Genomic DNA, 22,072 nt, shown 5'->3' with positions numbered 1-22,072 from the left:
ATTGAAAAGGTATATTAAATACACTTTCTTTTCCTCTCTTTTAAAAAATTTCTTGCTACCTCACTCCTACATTGTCTGTTATGTTCTTTCTTCCTCTCCCCCTTTACTCTTTCTTTTCTATGTTTTTTTTTACCCCAGCTTATGCTTTCCAATAGCCAGTGGCATCCATATGTAATTTCTGATAATATTCAGAATTTTAAAAGGTTGTTAATTCTTATTTTACTGCTTTTTGCATCCCTTCTACTTCTTAACAACCATTTATTGAGTACTATATAAAGATAGCTACTGTGAAGTATTGTTAGTTTTCTTTAGAGGAACTAAACTCTCATTATAGGTCAATTTATCAGGTTTGGTCTTAGAATGCCCAAGGCCTATAAGTAATTTCACCCAACTCATAGTGTAGCCCTGGCCCACAAATTCCAGGCCTCAGGAGGCCACAGACATTTAGGGAAACCTCATCAAACATTCACATGTATCACAAGATAATGTGGACAGGTCAATTCCTTCTGGAGTAAGGATTTCAGAGCATTTCCTTGTTCCCACACGCTGAGAATTGGGATGAACCTCCCAGGGTCTGAAAGATGCCAGCCCAGCAAATTTTTCTGCACACAGAAAATTCAAGGAGCTGTCATTTTGAGAATTACCAAAAAATAGCTGTAAATCATTACCTAGACCATTTGAAACAAGAAATCCTTCCTCAGCGATACAACTGTTACTGTTCAAGCTTGAAAGATCACCCACTATTTGATGCTTGTGAAAAATGTGCAAGTAAAACTAGGTCTTCATTGAAAAAATTTAAAAACTAGAAAAAGGAAACTTTAGTAACAAGTTAAATGTAGCTCTTGTTTAGTACACAAGCATGAACTAGACAAAGAGCAGGAAAATGGAATTATGTATTTAAGGCTTAGTTGAAGAAGAGTGATGTCTGGCTGTCTAACTGGAAAATGAGAAATCTACTTTAACAACAACTCTATAGCTTCTAGTTATCCAAGAGGTACACTTTGGTATTTTGGATATTTTATGAGTTTCATAATCCCCTCTATTATACTGAATACTTCATTCTGTAATGTCTAAATTTTTTCCTACCTATATCTAATATTATTTATTTGTTTATGTATTTGCAAGTCATTTTTATGTATTTTTATCTTACAGAGAGGGACTTAAACTTTGAATCAATGATTTAAGGAATTACTGGAACAGTATGCTCATTAATAGCTGTGCACTTTGGTGACAAATATTATACATTAGAGCCAAATAGATATGGAAGAGAAAATATCATTTCTTCATATTTGAGACTACAGACACAGGAATCTAGGTGGGGGGCAAAATGAGGAAATAATTATCTTTCAATTCCATCATTGGAAAATACACAGGTCTTGCCTAGAAAAGCTGTTTTTTTATTGTTGTTTCTTTTGGGGCAGAAGGTCTTCTAGTAGTCAGCAACCATGGAGTTGAGGAAATTGTTCACAGCAGGAGGTTGTAAGAATCTGGTCATTGACACTGTGAGGCATATGGGTTGGACAATCACTTATCAAGATGTAGAATATTTAAACATTCAATAGAAGATTGGCTTTGACAACTTTTAGAGTTCTTCTAATCTCAAGGTTCTATGATTCTAAGGCCTGCTTCTCTGTGTTGTGAATACTGCTTGGTTGTAGGCAACTATCTTTTCTGAGCTACCAGGGAAGACTAATATGACTGGGTCCTATTGTCATCTCACCAATGCAGAATGTTTCCAGATCATCTGAAGACAAGGGAGAGCTAGGAGAATATCTCTTCTTTCTTTCAGGCACTATCTGACCCGGCTCAAATGAAAAAGTAAATAAACGTTAATAGATAGTTTTTGAAGATGGACTTGCATTTGTTGATACTGACTATACCTAAACTAAAATAAGTTCTATTCCTTCTGATTTTTCTCCTACTGTTTTCTTCCTCTCTACTGCATTTTTCCCATAGCTGGTGACTAAAGAAATCATAGACTAAATATCATTCTAGCTCCTGCCTTCCAGATAGAGGTATACTTCATCATCCAGTGATGCTCACTACATTCACCATAATGGAATTACCAAAGCAAAAAATCAATCTGGTTAATGCTTTGGAGGACTCACATTTACTGAATTCTTTAGGAATGTCTGATAAAATTCCCAACTGCTTCCCAAGTGCTTTCCAAGAAAGAAAGGAACAACTGTTATTCATATACTACTAAAAATTATAATGAAAGTTAATGGAAAAATAAAAGATTTTACAGCTAAGTATTCAGAAATTCTTGAATTTCATAAATTGAGTAATTTCTTTGTGCTATTATTTACATATAAATGATTTTATTTTCCTTCTTTACCATTCAACTTTAAATTCCAATGGAAAATGAATATTCTTTCATACCATCATTGGAATTTTAAAAAGTGTTATGAAAAATGGATACAAACAGTGCCTAGTCTATGAACCGAAGAAAAATGCCCACTTAAAGGCAGCTGCAGCAATTCATGGACCTCCATTTAGCTATGACAAATGATTTATAAAGTGGAACAATGCTATGCAGCAATTTAGGACAAAATGTAAAGGCAAAAACTGATTAATTTCTAAAGAGACAATATGTCCCTTTTAAAGAAAAGGATTAACTTCTAAAAGAATGAACTTCTTATGCATGAAAAGAGACAAATTCTAATAATGGGGCTAGCCTGTTAGAACCCGCTCCTCTTATGCAGGACAAAAACACACACAATAATGCTACAGCACGAACCTTTGAATAGAAAGCACTGTGAGGAAAACATGTCTTTTCATTAACGAATAAAATATGCCTTTTCCCCATTAAAGGTTTGCATGTTTTAATTTAACACAAGAAGTGGGAGTTCTATGGTGAATATGAAGCATAATAGTTGAGTTTGGTGGAAAAGGGGGCTTGAAACATACTGTTAGAATGAGACAAAATAGATTGAAGGTTGAGTATTCCATTTGCCCAATCATATATATAGCAAGAACGCAAGCAATTGAAAAGCTCTACAATCTATTCTAGAGAAAACAGCTCTTATAAGAAAGCATGGGCAATAAAACAAAGAGGTATAGAGCAGAAACAATTACAGTCAAAGAATGAAAATTGGCCATTGCTTAGAGACTCCTCTCTTCCCAGCTAGCCTGCCGCCTGAAATTCTTTCTGTGGAGATTCATTCCTTGAGCTCCTGAAGGGTGTTCTAGGTTTACCCTTCAGGTGTAGGTGTAGGTGTAGGTTCCCTACAAAAATGCAGTTATGCTCAGAAGGGGAAAATCCTTAAATTATGAGCAACAAACCTATCAGCAGGGATTATAACCATCTGTTCCCAATCCTAGAACTGGACTCAGAGTTGCCTAGAGGAGGAAGTGACTTCCTGATGAGGGAAAAGGCATGTCTTAAGGGGAGAGGGAAGGAGCCAAAGACAAACTGTGCCTACCTCACTGTTTTGCCAAGAACCTTGCTCTAGCTAACAGCCCTGGAAAAAAGCATGAATAGAGCCAATGCAAATTTCTTATGAAAACTGCGTTTAGTACACTGTAGGGTAATCATGTATTTATTTGCCTCTCTCCACTAGACTGTAAGCTCTTGCAGGGGAGAAACAGTGGCTTAAATTTCTTTGAATCCCTAGTAACTGGCATAAAATAGGTTTTCAATAAATATGTGTTAATTTTTTTCATTCAGCCAATATATGTTTAATGGAACATTGAGAACCTTAGTTACTGAGTTTAGTTTCATTTTAAAAACTTGCCAGCAAGGCAGGGTGCTAATTATGCATTTGAAGTGGGAATGGGATACTTTCAATTGTTTATCACAAAGCAGGATTTTGGGTAGAATAGAACGGAAATACATTCAGCTTTGACCAATGTGCTTCCTAAAAGGGGTATACTGGCTTACCTCTGGGCAAGGCATGTTGGTAAATATATTCTTATATGTAGTGGTCATCTACTGTAAGCCCAAAGAACATGGGTTAGTCATGGAGGGAAATGGAAATAATAATAATGATAATGATGATGATGATGATGATAAATAATAACAATAATAGTAGTAGTAGCTAATATTGTGTACACTTATTAAGTACTAGGCACTGTTCTAGGCATTGTATAAATATTAACTCATTAGATTTACACAAGAATCCTATAAAGAAGGTATAATTATTATTGCCATTTCACAAATGAGGAAACTGAAGCCCAAAGAGTTTAATTAATTTGCCCCAAATCACAAAGCTAATAAATGGTGGAACTGTTTGAATTCTATCAGTCTGACTCCAGAGTCACAATCTTAACTCCTAAACTATGCTATTATAAGACCCTGGGCAGTAGGATTTTGAGGGATCCGCTTTGGCCAAGTCTCTTCAGGGTGTTACCTAAACAAAATACATGTGTTCCAAACCAACTCATCCTTGAAGAGGTCTTCAGGACAAAGGCTGGTTTGGACTCAACGTGAGCCATTTCTGGGTGTTCTATTCTTGAGGGGATTGTTAGTTCTACTCCTCTGGGAGAAGCCTAGCAGTTTTAGAGATAAGTGAATACAGCAGGAAGATTGGCCCTCATTCCCCACACCTGGCATGAATCAGTTCAGGGCATGTAAGGGTAGAGAATACTTTTAGATTCTAATTGGTTCAGTGTAAAACCTATCATTGCACGGAGAATTCTGATGCCTCCTTGGGGCATTTCTGGGCCACTGCAAGCATTAACAAGTCTTACTCATCAGGAACTCCAGAGAACAAATTTACAAATGGAGACGATAACAGGAATGTAAATGAACTCTAATTAAAGATTTGCTCTCTGTGAACGCACCTCCTTTATGTTATTTACTCTCCCTATTAGATTATGATCTGGTAGGGACAGTAATACCATGTAAAAGTTGATGGCTTTTACAGGCAGTTTTAATTTAGGTTATGAAGAATGGTAAGTGAAAACACCATGCATAACACCTAAAGATTCAGGTAAATTTTTAGATTCAGGTTGCTGGCTTATGTCCATTTTTTCATGTACAAAATTTTGTATGCCCCAAGGCTTTGATTTATATCTAAATGGCAGTTTCTCTGTGCCATTGTGGATGCTATTAACCATAAGAAATCAGGAGTTAAAGGAGTATTCGGAAGCATGCATATATACACACAAAAATTCCAAATGCTACCAAATCTGTGTACTCCAAATTGTGGGCATCAAGTCCAAGATTGCTTATAGATGTGGTTCAGCAGACCTTTGCTTTGTAGTATCACAGTTACAGCTAAGGACTAAAATCAAGTTTTGTCGTTTGTCTTTCAACATACATCGTGGTCCCTTTTTTGAAAATTAGATAACTAGTCAAAACCAAAGCAAAACAAGACCCCAAGTCCCCCCATCAGCAGAGAGGAGGGCAGAAACTGCTCCAGGGCAGAGAAAAGCATAACTTGGGCCTTTCAAATAAATTGCAAAACACTTTTGAGTTTAAAAATATTGTTAATAAAATAATCTCACTTAAAAAGTCAAATGAAAGAAGGTTTTAAAATATTCCCATTGTTTTAAAATGTACTATTGGCTCCACAGTAGGTTTTTTGTTGGTGAGCACTTATTTAAATTTTGGGTTCTTGAGTAATTTTAGGTAGGATTCTACCCTTCAGAGTAACCATTTCCTAGAGCAAAGCAAATCTCTCTCTTTTTGTGAGTTCAGGGATAGAGACTACCTTTATTTATAACCATGGGTATAACAGATGCAAATGTAGCATCTTTTGGGAAACCACATTATCAGAATATCCTTTTCTTTGCATATTTCCCTAATTAACAAATAATATTTTTTCTGTGGAGAAAAATTGTGAAAGACTTTGCAATGCACCCTAACCCCCCAAAAAAGATGACTGAGTGTTCTGGATTATCTCTGCTTTTTATTGTCACTGAACTATTTTACAGCGCTGTAGATTGTAGAAAATTAATAATAATGCAAATAATTCTTGTCCATAGAAATGCAAACCAGTTGTGTCTAGTAGAATGCAATTGATCATTGCCCTTCGTATTGACCTGTTTTGTATCTATTTGTAAATATATTTCAGCATGCTTTATTTGCCTATGTACGCGTGGTTCTTTGAATTTTCCTTTGAACCAGTTCTAATGCCTTACTGGTCCCTCATTAATTGAGTTAAATAAAATTGTTGACACACATTCATTTTATATCTGTGTGAAAGTCATGACTTTACCCTTTAAAAATTTATCCTTTATCACTGCCATTTCTTATCCTCCACATGTTACCTAAAGTTCTCCTATCAACACCAGTTGAGGATGTACTTCTAAAAGTGAAATTTCAACATGCTTTATACAGCTAAATGGGTTTCAAATGTCTTATATTTTCACAAAATTAATTCTACTAGCTTCCTCTGTTCAGTGTCATCAGGCACTTTATCTTTCCTGTTGGGACTGTAATAGATATTTCTGCCATAAAAATGCAAATAGCATTGAAATTGAATGCTATTTAATTGAAATAAAAATTGTAATGCCCAGGACGCTTATGAAGATTACATTTAGATAAGATCATACTATTACCAACTTACGAGATTTTTTTTCCCCTACCATTACTTCATTGCATAGTTTCTTATTTGTTCTTTGTTTCCAGTGGATTTCAAGAATTATTTCTGGCTATTGGGCTTTTAAAAATGACGTCTGTCCAACAGATATATTTATTTAGCTAAATCCTACAAACTGAATAGAGCTAGGTTATATGCATAATTTGGTTTCAGATTTGCGGATATACAATGGCAATAAAGTAAGGCTGTGATTTTAAGATGTTTATTGCAGTGTATCTAAGGCTTCCTTGCTTTATAATATCAAATTAGCTTTTTTTCTCCTCTGTAACAGTCACAATTTCTTAAGCTGCAAGATAGAGAGCAAGAGAAGATTGACTAATATCATTAGATTCTTACTACATTTCTTGTTCCTAGGCAGACTTTGAGTTTCCTATAATACTATATAAAGAAATAATCTCAGTATACAGCTAAGTAATTTGAAATTCCTTTCAAACCAAACTGCTATCTGGTCACTTTGTTGAGTTACTAGGACAGTTGCTACACAGCCATTTGACTCACTCCATCTCTATTCTTCATTTGATCTCAGTTAAGTCTTGTTTTCATAATTTCACTTTGCACTTGTCTTTTTATACTTAAACTTTTCCAAGGTCACAACACAAATCAGTGGCAGAACAGGGAAGAGAACTCCCAGGAGAGTCCAAAAATATTAGAGGCTCCATCTTAGAAAAAGATGTCATCAGAAGGATTTTTTTTCCCTTCCCACAAACACCGAAAATAACTTCTTATAATACAATCTCTTTGACGGAAAAAGGGATCATATAAATTTCAATTTCTTAGTACCTATTTAATTTTAATAATTTTAGAAAGAACTAGCAAAAGCGGAATTAATGTATAACTTCTAATATGCTGTTAAAACTATTAACACAAACTGTCAAATAAGAACCTGGGAAAATGAGTGAAGGCAAAAACCAGTAGAACTCATTTTGTAAGCAACTTATCTGTCAAACAGCATTTGACAGGAGAATGAGGGTTTTGTGGGGTTTTGTTCAATGTCTTTTAGGATTTAGATGGGTTTTTTTAATTAGTTGGGGGCCAGGTAAATGCTATTACAAATGCTGTGTGGGTATTATTAAGTACTTTTCACCCCATTGACATTCACTTGCTCAGTGTGTTCACATAGCTTCTGGTTATTTTAAAGGAAAATTCCTTGTCACAGACTATTCTGCGTTCTCTTACAAGTTTCTTTTTTTTTAATTTATTCTAGTTCACATTTCCCATTGTTTTCCTTCTTTCTTGACAGCTCTGTTTGACTGTCACTCAGAATTCTATACAGTGCCGAGGGTGTTACAAAAGTTGACTTGTTTAAGATAAATGAGCCCCTGATTGTAGTACAAGAAGCCAGTTGCTAGGGCATGTTTTCTTCCATAGTCTTTTGTTGTTAAATTAATTCATTCAGATGCTTCTTTTCATATTGGAAAATTGCTCGTTTCTAGGTGAATCTTATAAAATATTGTTTTCATTATTGAGTACGGTCATATGAAAGATCAAGGTGGAAATACTGATTTATTAAAAACTTATGTTTGTTTGGCAACTCTATCAGAATGCAGAGTCATTAAGAAATTTGTGATCATCTGTATATTGCCAGAAACAATAGCTACAGCTATTGAAAGAATTGTTTTTCTTCAATACCCATCCATCCAAAGCTATTGCTTTTTAAAACAGCTTTTTTTTTTTTAAATTTATTTATTTATTTATTTATTTTTCCCCCCCAAAGCCCCAGTAGATAGTGGTATGTCATAGTTGCACAGCCTTCTAGTTGCTGTATGTGGGACGTGGCCTCAGCATGGCCAGAGAAGCGGTGTGTCGGTGCGCACCTGGGATCCGAACCTGGGCCGCCAACAGCGGAGCGCGTGCACTTAACCGCCAAGCCATGGGGCCGGCCCAAAACAGTCAGCTTAATGATTGGAACTTGAAAAGAAATATATTCATTCTGTAAAATTTCTACATAACTAGCCATGGGTTTTTTGTTTAGCTATTGATTTTTTGTTTTTGAGAGTATATTCACATAACATAAAATTCAACATTTTAACCATTTTAAAGCATACAATTCTGTGGGTTTTAGTATATTCGAAAAGTTGTGCAATCATACCACCATCTAATTCCAGATCACTTTCATTCCCTTAAAGAAACCTCGTGCCCATTAAGCAGTAACTCCCCATTCCTCCCTGAGCTCCAGCCCCGGATCCTCCTTTGTCTTTATGGATTTGCCTATTCTGGACATTTCCTATAAAAAGAATAATATAATATGTGGCCTTTTGTGTCTGGCTTCTTTCACTTAGGATAATGTTTTCAAAGTTCATTCATGTTGTAGCATATATCAGTATTTCATTCCTTTTTATAGTTGGATAATATTCCATTGTATGGATATACCACATTTTGTTTACTCATTCATCAGTTCGTGGACATTGGGTTGTTTCCACTTTTTGGCTATTATGAATAATGCTGCTGTGAACATTCATGTACAAGGTTTTGTGTAGATATATGTGTTCAATTCACTTGAGTATACACTAAGGAGTAGAATTGCCGGGTCATATGGTAACTCTATGTTAAACTTTTTGAGGAACTTCCAGACTATTTTCCACAGGAGCAGTACCATTTTACATTCCCAATATATGAGGGTTACAATTTCTTAATTTCATTTTTGAATTGTTCATTGCCAGTGTATCCAAATACAACTGGTTTTTGTATATTGATCTTGTACTCTGCAACTTTGCTGAACTTGTTTATCAGCTCTAATACTTTGTGTGTGTGTGTGTGTGTATTCTTAAGGCTATTTGATATATAAAATCATGTCATCTGTGAATACAGATAATTTTACTTCTTTCTTCCAAACTGGATGCTTTTATTTCTTCTTCTTGTGTAATTGCTCTGGCTAGAACTTCTAGTTCTAGAAGTGGTGAAAGCAGATCTCCTTGCTTTATGTCTGATCTTAGGGGGAAAGCATTCAGTTTTTCACCAGTAAGTATGATGTTAACTGTGGGGTTTTCATAGATGCCCTCTACTATGTTGAGTAAGTTCTTCCCTTCTGAGTTTGTTGAGTGTTTTTTCTTTTTAATCAAGAAAAGATGTTGGATTTTGTCAAAAGCTTTTTCTGTATCCATTGAGATGGTCATGTTGTTTTTATCCTTCATTTTATTATTGTGGTGTTAACATTGGTTGATTATCTGATGTTCAACTAACTTTGAATTTTAAAATATATGGTCATCCAGATTTTTACTGGAATAAAATCTTATAGCCAAGAATATACTACTCTTCTCTATCCCTATTAGGGAAGTATAACTGCTCCTTCTAATAGTTTGAAAAAATAGTGCATCAGTCATGGCTGGGTTAGCAATGTCTAGACAAAAATATTTTAAGGTTTTATTTTGACTAAAAAGCAAAATTAAACTTCCATAGTATGAAGGTTTTGGAGGATTTGAAAAAAAAACCTTTTTGAAATGTAGTACAATAAATTAAGTGGAAATATAGTACTATTTATTATGTTGAGGGATAGCTGATGTATTAAGGCAGTTTATCTCTTAATATTTATAACTTTTATTATTCTGCTTTTCAAGTCCTACAATTCATGCAAAATGGCTACACAAGGTATTGAAATATTATGAAAAAACTATTTGTTATAAGATACCTTTGTGCTATAGAAGCTCTTTGGTCTCTGATCATTCTGTTCAAGCAGGTATTACTGATTCATTGGAGTAATTTATTCCTAAGGGTTGAACATTTTAAACTTCATAATTATCCATTATTTAATATCTAAAACACAGAGAGCAGGATCTTGCTTTCCTGGGTATGTATTGCATGATAACAGTTTAATTTCCTGGCAAAGCCATTTCAATCCCATCATAATCTGAAGAACCTGAAGAATATGTAAGTGGAATGAATTCACAGGTCTCTTGTGACATCAGGTCCTTTAGCAACAAAAAGGAACATGTAGGGGCCGGCCCCGTGGCTTAGCAGTTAAGTGCGCGCGCTCCACTGCTGGCAGCCCGGTTTCGGATCCCGGGCGCGCACCGACGCACCACTTCTCCGGCCATGCTGAGGCCACGTCCCACATACAGCAACTAGAAGGATGTGCAGCTATGACATACAACTATCTACTGGGGCTTTGGGGGGAAAAATAGATAAATAAAATTATAAAAAAAAAAAAAGGAACATGTAGCATAAAATTAACTTAGAAGCATATGTTGAGTCACTTTATAAATGTTTTGGTTGCTATATTAATTAGAAACCAAATGTTTTGTGGTTGAATTATTGAAGTTTTTCATATTAAGGAAAAAAGAAATAAATTAAGGTTGGAATGGCATTTTAAAATTAAAATTCAATATAGATGAAATAGAAATGAATTTCTATTATAATTTTTTCTGTTCAACCCAGAAAATCACATTAAAAATGTTCCAAAAAATCTTATGTCATCCACATCCTGAAAAATATTTTAAGAAAAACAATGGCAACATCAGAATTGATATCATTATGTGTTTCTTCTTAGCCGATAATTGAAAAGAAATACTGAAGATAATTCAGTTATTCTCTGAAGAAATGTGACTCTGGGTCAAAGGTGGAATAATCAGTCTGACTCTCCTAGTATTTGTACAATTGCATTTATTTATAAAGCATGTTTGAGAGTATTTTCTTTCCTCTAGATAACATTAAAATATACTACTAGTTTTTATCTTATTGCTTTAATAAGACCACAATATTCATCACAGTGAAAAAAACAAGCACCTTAATCTACATGAAACTCCACTGAAGAGTTCTTAGTTTCTTTTCTTAACATCATGTGGATAAATGTGACATAAAGGGAATAAATTTTGGAATTAGATACATAGGGTTCCTAATCCCTGCTCTCAATAATCTTGGGCAAGTTCCTTAATAACAAGACATAGTTTCCTACCTATAAAATAAGGTAATAATGCTAGCCCCATATATTAGTTTGAGGATTAAAAGAGAAAATGTATGCAGGTGTGTGACAGGGTGAATCAAGAACAGTCATTATTATTAATATTAATATTATTATCTGAAATGAATCTTATTTTTAAAATGCCATTAATTAATTCATTCATATATTGACCCAGGATTTTTTTAAACTATTATATGTTAGACAATGTGAATGTCCTAGTATTTGCCATTAAAGAAGCAGATAGTTTCACAGATAGAGAAAGTTGGATATGTAAAAAATTACAATATAGTGAGGTAAATGTTTTGATCAAGAGAAGTACAGGGGACTCAGGGAGGCCTGAGGAATGACTGGAGTTTTGTGTCAAGGCCACTAATAACCTAATTGCTTGACAAAATAGGCTGTATTCCTTGCTTGGCATATTAGTGAAGTTAGGTGGCAAAGTTTGGAACCCACATATTTTCACTACTCCTATACCTGTATAATCCCACAGAATTAAGTTCTTTTCTTATTATAGATGAGAATTGAATTAAATTACAAACGAGAATTAAAAGATAAATATGCTACAACTAGCATCTTTAGCCTCTATTCAGCTTTTGGAAATACTGTGATCCCATGTTCTCTTTAATTTTAATGCCTACCAGGGCCTTATCTGGGAAACAATGAAACCACTGCCCTTCAGGAATTCTGAGAGCTGACCCAGCCAGCTAAGTTACATGCCTCGTAGTGGTGCCCTTAGAGATGCAAAAATAAAAGGCAAAAGATACTTGATCACTGTTTACTCTTATGAATTTCATAATTGTTTGTATTATATGTAAAATATTTAATAGTGGAACGAATATAATCATTTTTTCCACTTCTAATATGTGAGCTCTCTTAAAGCTAAAAATATTTTAGTTTTTGAAATCATAATTTTCTCTTTCTATCTAAATAGCTAGAGAGAAGAGTTAAAAAGATATTAGAATTCCATGACTAAAAAAAATCTTATTGAGTTAAATACTATAGTCCTTCTACATCCCCACATATATACTATTTAATTCCATTAAAATATTTACATTGTTGAGATATAATACAACAATTGTTCCAATTATAGTACTAAGGTTTTGAATGCCAAGATTAACAGACCTTGTTTTCCTCACTATTTGAAATGGCTGTGAATTTTCTTTTTCTTGTGGAATAATTATGATATATTTACACATGTTTGTGTGTGTGTATTTTAACCTTATGTGTCTGGTCACTAAAAATTCTTGTAAGAAGGAATAAGGGCTTAAATTACAGCTTATCTTCTACCAAATGTAATTATTTTAGGACAAATTGAAGTACATTTCCAGCTCTTACAAAATTGGCAAGACACAAATGAAATACCATAGAGATATGAGACCTGGGATTGTGAACCAGAAGTGAGATCTCTATCTGTAACTTCAGCTTTTCTCTTTCCACGTAGCTTTCCCCCCCATGCCCGCCCTGCTTCCTGCCCCCCCCCCCCCCGTTATATTAGCAGGGAAGATGGGAGACTAGGCCTTCCAGACCCAGAGACCTCCCAACTATCCACAGGATGGACCCCAAAATGCTACACTGAAAAGGAAATATTCATAAGAAAATTTGCAAAGTGAGATATGCCTTGAATATCTGAGGAGTACTTTATAGTAAGAAAAATGTCAAATTTAAGTTTTCTTCCCAAATTTATAGAACTACCAGCTCAATCCTGTTTAAAAAAACTCCTGTATCATTACAATGCTCCAATTTTGATCTAAATATAGATATGTTTCATTTCTGCAAAGCATGTTCACGAAAAGTTGAATAAACAAATATTGTATTTTAGAGAATCAACCTTACTTTTCTATTGGCTTATATTTCACCTTCAGAGATGTCAGCTCTGACGCCAACATTTTAGGTTTCAGGTATTTCTATCCTTTAACCTTTCTGTGAAATAGTCAGAGGCCTATAAATAAATATTTAAATGTTCTGGGAATTGAAAGAACCCCACAGGGAATTCTTTCATGAGTGCAAAAAATATTTTGTAATGCCTCTAGTTTCGAAGTCTTCTGGTTTTCTAAAAATCAAATAAAAAAAGGAATCTCACGCAACTTTGGCCATTAAAAGAAAGTATGTCACTGTCTATAGAGAGAAAATATGGCTGGATTCACTGGGAAGTTTTACAGACAAAACACTAATAATTTCCAGCCATGAACATACTTCACTGGCTTGCCCTTCTACTAGGAAACACACGGTAGTAAATGAAGTATAACCAACATTCGGTACACATTCCATGGCATCTGTAGTTACTCATTGCCAAGGGACTGCTGGCAAAGCTATACCATAATAACACAGGAACAGTGACACAGGAAGAATAAGACTTTGAAATGGATTGAGGATTGTCTCACATTAACTGTATCGAATTGGCAGGCTTTACATCTTGTTAATATTAGGAATGGAACATTGTGCCCCCTTTGGTGATAGGATTACCCCTTCCTCCAAGTGTGATGTGACAAATGAAATGATGGGGATTGCTGTGGCCTTTCATTAGCAGTGAAAATGACTGCGAGCTAGAGATGAAGTAAAGGATGGTAGATACAGAAATCTCTCTTCCTAATAAAACCAAAGATACCCATCAAAGATGATGTGTGCTCCCTACAAGATAGTCACTTCTAAACTATTTACTTTTTAGATTATCTAAACTTATTGCTTTTACTGTTTCTCTCTTTCTCCCCTTTGGGCCATTTCACTAGTTGTTGAATGGAAGAGAAGAGAGAATCAATGACAATTTCTGATTCCATATTAAAATGTAGATGACTTGGGTAGATCACCTACCCCTCTAAAAAGAGTCTTTTTAATAAGAGTTTTTTTCTTGGTAGCTTATTAGGGGAGGAAGTGGGGTACAGTAGGAAGGACTCTGAGTGTGGAGTAATCTATCTATCTAGTCTATCACTGTGACTTCAAGCAAGTAAATTAATCCCTCTGTACCTCAGTTTCCTTTATTTGCAGAATAGAAATAACAATACTTAACTTCCAGGGATGTAGTAAGGGTCAAGTGAGACAATGCATGGGAAAGGGCCTTATAAAATATAAAACAGTGAACCTTGGTGGTAGGAATGGTCTTTGCTCTCTTGCATCCTCACTCTCTTCCTTGCTCAGTTTAGATTCCATGGTCCATCACGATAATCAATCCTCTGAGCCCACCCTCATCTCCCTTGCCCCTCCTACCCTTTCTCCCCACTTTTTTCTCTGTTCTTGCCATAACGTCAACCCTGTTTAGATCTAAGTCTTTAACAGCACAATAACAGCAAAAAGAATGAGCTTCGGTGCTGACGGGCAAATTTAAACTGTGGCTCTACCCTTTCTTAACTTTTGTTAAGAGCCCAGTTAACATTTTCAAGCCTCACTTTCTCATCTCTGAAAGAAAATGATGATGATACATCATCCAGTTGTTGCGAAGATTAAACTCAATAACATTTCTAGCATGATAGCACAAGACCTGGCACACAGTAAGCATTTAATAAGTATTTATAATCCATGATAATTATTTTTTCAATGCTGAGAAGACCTAAGACTAATTTATAGATGTTCATTTCCAAACATGAATGTTTATGTTTTGCTATATAAAAATATTCTAAAATTCTGATTTAATATTCTTATTTAATACCTTTATTGATTGTTTTTAAACCTTCTGTTCTTTTACTTAATATCTTGAAGAGTCAAGAGCTTTCTAATGATTACTTTTGGCTTATTCACAGCACAGTAAAGAATTTTTAAAAAGAAGATGAAAACTGTGGTCTTAAATTTGTTCTGAACTGATAAAACATGCCATATGAGGGGCCAGCCCGGTGGCGCAGCAGTTAAATTCGCCAGCTCCGCTTTGGCAGCCCGGGGTTCCCGGTTTTGGATCCAGGGCACGGACTGACGCACCACTTCTCAAGCATGCTGTGGCGGCGTCCCATATAAAGTAGAGGAAGATGGGCACGGATATTAGCCCAGGGCCAATCTTCCTCAGCAAAAAGAGGAGGATTGGCATTGGATGTTAGCTCAGGGCTAATCTTCCTCACACACACACACAAAACTGAAGTGAAATTCACATAACATAAAATTAACCATTTAAAAAAAAACATGCCATATGAGATGTGCAAACATAAATACATGAATAAATGCATTCAGGTTCAGACGAGAAAACTTTTGTAATGAAACTACATGAATGATTCCAAAACCTGCCTTACACAGCTAGGTAGCTAACTAACATTGTCCTCAAACCCCACTGTCTGGTTCCACAGGGCTCAATGTTTACTCTTAAATTTAAAACACATCAGTCAAAACATTGACACTCTTTTGTAATGAATTTCTGGTTACAAAAGAAAAATTCACCTTTACAAGTGTAACTCAAGGCATTTAAACAATTTTCCTGGTATTCTAAGGCTTCTGTGTTATTCAGTGGATGATATTTTAGTAAAACAATGAAACTTTCCATGTTTCTTCTTATTCCCATCCATCATCCAACAGCTGTAAAATCACCAGCTGCTAGGAAAAAGACAACTACAGCAGTCCTCTCCAGCTGCAAAGAGGGAAAGGTTAAGATCTCCTCTTCACATAATTTCTGGGATCCCAGCAGGCTGGAGTCAAAGTAGTTTTCCTTGTGACAAAACCCCTAGCCTTGACCATGTGTCAAACAGCACATAAGTTGTGATTTATTTTTGTAGTTATTGGGGAAGAAGCATGTCTGGGAGAAGTAGTGGCAGTGGCTGCGATAATACAATATAATAACAGCAGTGTAAGGAGTGTCTACTATATCCCAGGCACTGGCTATCAGATTATTTGAATCCTCACAATAACGATATAAGGTAGATATTATCCTCTTTTTATTAGGAAACTGAGGTTGAGTGAGACTGAGTAACCTAGTAAATGCTGTGGTGAGTCAAATCCAGGTCTCTTTGACTCCAGTGCTGGGGTCTTAATCACTGCGCTGTTTTGCCTTCCAGTAAAATGAACAGATGAGGAAGAATTGAACTGGTGAAATGGAAATGGATCTGGGAAGAAAGGGAAACACAGAAAAGGTGGTACTACTTAAAAGCCACAGGAGGAGCGTTTTAAGGTAAATGAGGCTGCCCACTTATACCCCTCTTCATGCCTTTTCCTATTCCCTTCTCCCAAAGAAAGAAAATGATCCTTATTAGCTTAAGAAACAGACTAAGCGTCATTTCCATTAACTTCCTTAATTCTCTATCATCAGCCATCAAAAATTCTAGCCCACAAAATCAGATTTCATTAATTAATTGTTCGTCCTCACAACTACATTAGCTGCAGATAAATTGGCATAGTCTATAAAGCAGCAGCTCTCAAACTTTAGCAAGCACTGGAAGCAGCTGGAGGCTTGTTAAACACAGCTTCCTGGGCCCCATCTCTAGAGTTCCTGATTCAGTAGGTCTGGGGTAGGGCCTGAGAATTCGTAATTCTAACAAGTTCCCAGGGGATGCTAATGCTGTTGGTTCAGGGACCACACTTTGAGAATGACTGCTATAAAGAAAAGTGCTAAAGAAAGTTCAATTTATATACACATACCTATGACAAGCTGACTAGTAAAAGAATAGCATTTCTTAAGTGGCTGCCTTCCATTCTGCAGGCACAATTTGTGAATCCAGTTACTTATAGCTATATATGTATAATGAATGGTCTTCACAGATACACAAACGTGGGAGGACAACTGACCGTATGGCCATGTTCTCAATGAGGAAAAAGACTATGCCTTTTTTTTCTTTCGCAAGTGGAGTTGTCAAAGGTGGTTGAGAAATTGTTGAGTAAAGATAGGAAAACATGGCTAAACTTTGGGTGATTATAATGTCGATTAAAAGAATGCCTTGGATGCATGTGAGAATGATCTATACATGATATGAAATCATTCATAGTCCTCTTTAATTAGGAAATACACCTGAATGTAGTTCAAGAAAATAATTGAGAGCTATTTGGTTTTTAATCAGTCATTTCATAAACTGATATTTTCCTATGCCCATGCTATTCTTACACGTGCACATTCTAAGTTAGCTATTTATGTCAATTAGATGCAATATTTGGATTGCTTATCCTGTAAGAGATTTTCTAACTTTTTTTTTCCAGGAAGATCTTATCCCAATGATAAATGTATCAACATGATCCCAAGTGATTGCCTCCTTCATGACAACAGAAAGTCTCTGCAAAATCTGGACAGGGATTATGGCAGGGAAAATTGAACTGAGAAGCATTTCTGTAGGACTGAGCAGAGGTCTGGGGACCTAGAAAGCACCAGCTTTCTCAAGAATTTCCCATCTATACCACACCCTAATTATATTAATATTTGATATTTTACCAGCTATCCATGTAACATTCACTTTGGGCATCTACTCCCTAGGTAGGCCAAAAAAAAAATAATAAAGAAATGAAAACTTCTATGCTTTTAATGTGCAATTTGCTCAGGTAAGCAATCATAGAAATAAGAACATCACCTTCATCAGAGGCAACCATTTCCGAATTTAATACCAGCTCCTTATAATCCAGAAAAAAATATACATAAAAATAAAATGCATCTAAGCTTAGAGATGGGAAAAATCTGAAAACAGAACTGTATGGCTTTTTTTTTTTTTTTTTTTAAAGAGAGTCGAGCCAGCAAGGATTCTCAGGGAACTAGATCCCTGGAGGCCAACAAAGTCTTGGCCACTTAGCCTGCTTCCTACCCCTTCCCTGGCCCTAGCACCAGGTTCGACTTGGTCTTGCCTGGTTTAGGTTCATGCTGTAGTTACAGCACTAAGGACTGCCACCACTGCTGCAGAAGTAGAAATCAATAGGAAAACTAGGTAGCAAGATGTCAAAAAACTAGTATTATTTTAAAAGGAAATTGCTTCCAATTTCAAAGCAGCCTGAGATTAGCAAGGAAATGAGGTTTCCATCCTATAGAGTCTTTGAGGTGAAGACACCTCATTCTAACATCCTTTTAAAATGGAAAAACACTTACTATATAAGCCCCTTTACTTGGTTATGCAGATCCTCTTTACAGGTGGATAGGTTTTTTTCCCTGGTAAAAACTGGTACTTCATGGTAACTTCATTGTAACACAGAAACCAGGCTGCAATAAGTCTACATGATTAGAGCAAAGGGAGGTTGTCTTTCCAAAGGGTGAAGCCTGAGCCCAGCTGGAAGCTCATAAAGGTTAAAACCAAAGCCCAGAACATCCTCTTTCCCAGTTCTACCCTGCATTGCTTGACCCATGATGTGAGATGAATGACTGCACAACCTCAGTGAACGAAGGTACGAGGTCCAATCAGGCAGGGGCAACATCCTGACAGGAGACAAGTAAACACTCATTAAAGAGGATGCTGAAATAAAATGCAGTTGCATACTCTCTGCTACTCTTTGCCAAGAAAGGTGAGGGTATGGGATGAGCAGTAAATTATGTTCTTCATTCTTCAAATAAGTAAATCCTCATAGGATGGGGTTGGTGGTCAATCAAGCAACCGAATAGGATGAAAATCTAGGCTAGTTATAGACCTTTGTGCCTATGGAAATGAACAGCACTGTAGATGGAGAACTCCTTGGTCAGCCTCTCCACCTGTTCAGGCTTTACCCTTGTGAAACTAAACATGCCAGTCTGGTCAGGGATGTGCTGCCCATTGTGGGAGAAACCCTCCTTCTTGGGATTGGAGACCAGCTGAGTTCTCATGCTAATGATGTGGTCAGCCATGACTTTCATTTCTTGCAACCATTGTTTTCACAAATCCAGCTGTCAGAATGGTTGAGGCAATCCAGGCCCCTTTGAGAGGAGGCTTTCAACTGTCACTCCACATTTTTGGCTTCATCAGCATCTCTGCAGACCACAGTGAAGGCTCCCACACACTCACCGTATCAGTCCATGTTCTTGGCATAGGATTGGAAGAGACAAACATTAACGCCCTCTTCAATGAAGTGGCGCATAGCCCCGGCATCCTCGTTACCATCACCACTGGCAAAGTCTTGGTAAGCCATGTCAAAGAATGAAAAGAGATTCTTTTTCCTCACTTCTGTTCCTATTTCCTTCTACTGCTCAGGATGAGGGTCCACTCCTGTGGGATTGTGGACACGGGCATGCAGGAGAAAAACACTTTACTCTGGCATTTTTTTTTTTAAATTTTTTGTGAGGAAGACTAGCCCTGAGCTAACATTTGACGCCATTCCTCCTCTTTTTGCTGAGGAAGATTGGCCCTGGGCTAACATCCATGCCCATCTTCCTCTACTTTATATGGGACACCGCCACATGGCTTGACAAGTGGTGCATCGGTGCACGCTGGGATCCGAACCTGAGAACCCCTGGCCACTGAAGCAGAGCGCGCGCACTTAACTGCTGCGCCACCAGGCTGGCCCCTACTCTGGTATTTTTCAAATGTCCTCTATAGCACCTGTGAAGTCAAAGCTACAAGTCTTGGGGTCATAGTATCAATAGCCATGTAGCCGCATCCAGCGTCACTAAAGATGGGTGTGTGATTTTCCCAGGATGTGTGAGCAGAAAGACATCTCGGCTCAACTTTAAAAATCTTTGCAGAAAACTAGCTCTGATCCTTAGGGCCTCAGTTCCAGAAATGGTCTGCACAGTGACATACTGGTCACTTTTCAACACTTTGCTGTTCTCACCCAGGGCTAATTCTGCAGATGCCTTAGAAAATTCAGCCAGTCCCGCAATGGGCAAGTATTCTTTGTCCATTATTATTATTATTATTATTTTTGCAGCAATCTGGGCCTGTGCCTTCCAGAAGCTAGGGAGCATATAAGGCTTTCCATTATCATCCCAGTAGGCACCACCTCCTAGATTCATCTTTTTGCTGTTGGTGTTTCTCTTATAGGCTTCTGTGACTCCTCGGATGGGATCTGGGGGCCCCATCTCCACAAAGGCCCACCGGGATGGCTCTGGCAGAGGCTGCGGTGGTGAGGCCTGGGTAGAAGGCAGCAGGACCCCAGACAGGAGGCGGCCAGAGCACAGTAAGGCCATGGTGGGTGGCAAAAGTACAGCGGGTAGTGGCAGGATGGAGAAGAGGGTCAGCAGGTGCAGACATGGAGGCTCGGGCTTATAGATTGACAGTTTTCTTGCTGGCAGAAGATGGTACAGAATTGTTGTAGTTGAAGACTTTTGCAAAAGTCTCGTAACTTGGGATAATTATCCCTTGTTGAATTTAGCAGGACTAATAGAAACTTCTAGAATTTTCACTTCAGCCTTAGAAAGTGTTGCTTACTCTTTGTCAGTTTGCATTCAGAGGACTTACTAAAAAAAAAAAAAAACTGTTGGCTTTTAAATGTATACTGATAAATGTTGTGTAAGGCTATTGAGAACTCTGGTAATTCAGTTTGGTTGATCAGAGCCATTCAGGTTTTCTCACAGGTCGTTCACCCCACAAATACGGCCTACTCTGGGCCATGTTATGGGGGCGTCTAGGCTTCTGTCTGTCCTTTTGCTCAGGACTTGACCCTGAAGTGATTCTATAGGGCCAGGATTATAAGAGACAGTTGAGGAAACTGAAGGCCAGCATCTTAGTCAGTTCGGGCCGCTATAACGAAGTACCATAGACTGGTTGGCTTATAACAACAGAAATGTATTTCTCACAGTTCTGTAGGCTGGAAGTCTAAGATCAGGGTGCCAGCATGGTCAGGTCCTGGTGAGGGCTATCTTCCAGGTTGCAGACTGCTAATTTCTCACTGTGTCCTCCCATGGTGGAAAGAGAGCTAGCTAGTTCTCTGGCCTCTTCTTTTAAGGCTACCAATCCCATTCATGAGGGCTCCACTCTCATGACCTAATTATCTTCCAAAGGCCCCACCTTCGCATACTGTCACACTGGGATTAGGGTTTCAACATACGAATTTTGGGGTGACACAACCATTCAGTCCATTGCAGCCTACAGGTTCTCCTTTCACTAATTCACTTAAATATAATGACAAAAATTTACTAGCACTCTACCTCACAAAAACTTTCCAGTTTACAGTCTAGTAGGTTGACACGTCTCTAGAATATCTGGGTTATTTTTTATTTGGATCATACCTGAACCCAACTAACTTACACACACCAAATTATCTCATCCTTTATTTGAAGCAATATTAGTTCAAAGACCCATTAGTGTTTGGAAACTAGTGTTTGTTGAATGATTGTTGCATCTTCTTTGACTTGAGAGCTCCAGATTCACTTCTAGAAGTAACAGCATTGTTTCAATTTTTGTTACTCCCCGGCCACTGTCCTAGTCATTTTAGTTACCCCAATGCTGCCCTGCACCCCAGCGACTCAGCCCAGCCAACACAGACTGTCCTGCTGGCTAACGGGCTTATGGTCCCTCGTGGCCCTATCCTATATCGGGGCTGGGAGAAAGAAGACAAATGTGGAAGTCTACTCTCTAGGTAATGAAGGAAGGATACTCTGGGGCCTTTTAAATGTTATTTATCTTTTTATTTTGCTTTGATCAGAAGTGTCAGAACAAAATATAAAATTAAAGAATTGGAGTGCTCTCCCTCTTGCCTTCTCTTTACCTAATCCCATCCGTAGCTCTGGATGCGTCCCCACAAGGGGCTTGCTGTCTGAGCCACTGTATATCTTTTTTGGAAGAAGGTCACATGAGGACAAACAAGGCAGTAATTTTTCATCATCTCTCTAATCCTATGTTGCTGT

General features: G+C 37.2%; 1 protein-coding gene and 1 pseudogene across 2 annotated transcripts in view; both read right to left on the bottom strand.

Moving 5' to 3' along the window:
* Positions 1–22,072, bottom strand: part of NTN4 (netrin 4) — a 108,739-nt gene that overhangs the window by 47,489 nt on the left and 39,178 nt on the right. The gene's annotated exons all lie outside the window — the stretch shown is intronic.
* Positions 18,892–20,419, bottom strand: LOC106800347 (aspartate aminotransferase, mitochondrial-like; annotated as a pseudogene).

Source organism: Ceratotherium simum, chromosome 25 (genome assembly GCF_057802395.1).
Source record: "Ceratotherium simum simum isolate JZ-2026a chromosome 25, ASM5780239v1, whole genome shotgun sequence".
NCBI lineage: Eukaryota > Metazoa > Chordata > Mammalia > Perissodactyla > Rhinocerotidae > Ceratotherium > Ceratotherium simum.
This window is presented reverse-complemented; position numbering and strand designations above follow the sequence as displayed.